Here is a 1,269-nt window from a genome sequence, read left to right as displayed (position 1 = left end):
AAAAGGCAGATAAAATATGATAATGAAATGTATGAAGATAGAAAGCCAAAATGAGGGAAAGCACTCAGCGCAGCTCAAGCAGAAAGAAATAAACGTCGAAGGGCTTTATAGGCAAAATATTCCATGACAGAGGCAATATCAAGAGTAGATGTTTTCTTGACCTTCCAGCCTCAGTCAACTGTCACCCCGGGAAGTCTCTTGAAGACCCTAACTAATGCTGTGTCCTTTCTATTCTCTTGAAGTTTACCCTAATCATTCTTTTCCCACAGCATTTATCCCTCTCTGAAGCTTGCTTATTTGGCTGTTTGGCTAAGATCAAGTGTAGTATCTGTTCTTATCAGTTTAATATCTGATATACCCTCTATCCAAGGACAGTATATTAAATGGATTTTGGGAGCAGGAAGATGGAATAGGAGCTTGCTTTGTCCACTCCAAGCATCGACCTGGTATTGCAGTACTTTCAGGAATGGTGCACCCCCTTGGGGGAATAAGAAAAAAGAAGCTTGCTTATTTCTTTCCTTGTTTATGGTGTATTTCCCTGCTGACTGTAAGTTCCAGAAAGAAGAGAACTGGTTATTTTCCCCACACCCCCCCCTCCCTTCTTATTGTTGGATAGGAGTTGGCCTGTAATCCAAATGGCCGGAAGTTCAAAACCAGCAGCAGCTCTGGGTGAGAGAGACTGGGCTTTGTACTCCTGGAAGCACGTCCAGTGTTGGGGACCCACAGTGGGTCGCTATGTGTCAGCATTGACTCGATAGCAGTGAGTTCGGTTTTTCTGTATCTCTGAACCCAGACAGTACATGGTACAGTCAGGTGCTAAGGAAACATGTGGGAGTGAGAGTAGCCGCCTCCATGCCAACAGGTGTGCTGGAGAATGCAGGTGTGTGCACATAGACATTCTGTAAATTCCATCCTGAATGGATACCAGGAGGGATTTTCGTTTCCAATCTGAAACCCCTTCTACTACCAAATATTTAGGAATCTGGGATCCACGATCACAGACATAATCCAAGATACTTCATTTCGCTTTCGGGGAAATAGGGGAAATGGCCAAAGACCATCAACAAAGCAGCAGCTAAGGGCCAGCACGGTAGGCAGGGGCTGAGGCCGTGGCTGTTGAGGACGGCGGCAATGTTGGCACCTGGCAATCTTGGATTTTAGTGGTGATGACTTAAACCTTGGACTTCCCAAGATGGAAAGATGGAACTGAGGCCACCACCAGACATGGGGCTCCTTGTTTGATGAGGCCTCCCTCCGATATAGGGAATC

At 45.9% G+C, this 1,269-nt stretch overlaps 1 non-coding gene across 1 annotated transcript; it reads left to right on the top strand.

Annotated features, from left to right (window-relative positions):
- The first annotated feature begins 288 nt into the window (after positions 1–288).
- Positions 289–480, top strand: LOC142438073 (U2 spliceosomal RNA). Its single transcript, XR_012782538.1, has one exon. It is a non-coding gene; the product is annotated as a U2 spliceosomal RNA (small nuclear RNA).
- The last annotated feature ends 789 nt before the right edge of the window (positions 481–1,269 follow it).

Source organism: Tenrec ecaudatus, chromosome 1, assembly GCF_050624435.1.
Source record: "Tenrec ecaudatus isolate mTenEca1 chromosome 1, mTenEca1.hap1, whole genome shotgun sequence".
NCBI classification, from domain to species: Eukaryota; Metazoa; Chordata; class Mammalia; order Afrosoricida; family Tenrecidae; genus Tenrec; species Tenrec ecaudatus.
The sequence above is the reverse complement of the archived record's forward strand: the minus strand, read 5'-3'. Positions and strand labels throughout refer to the sequence as shown.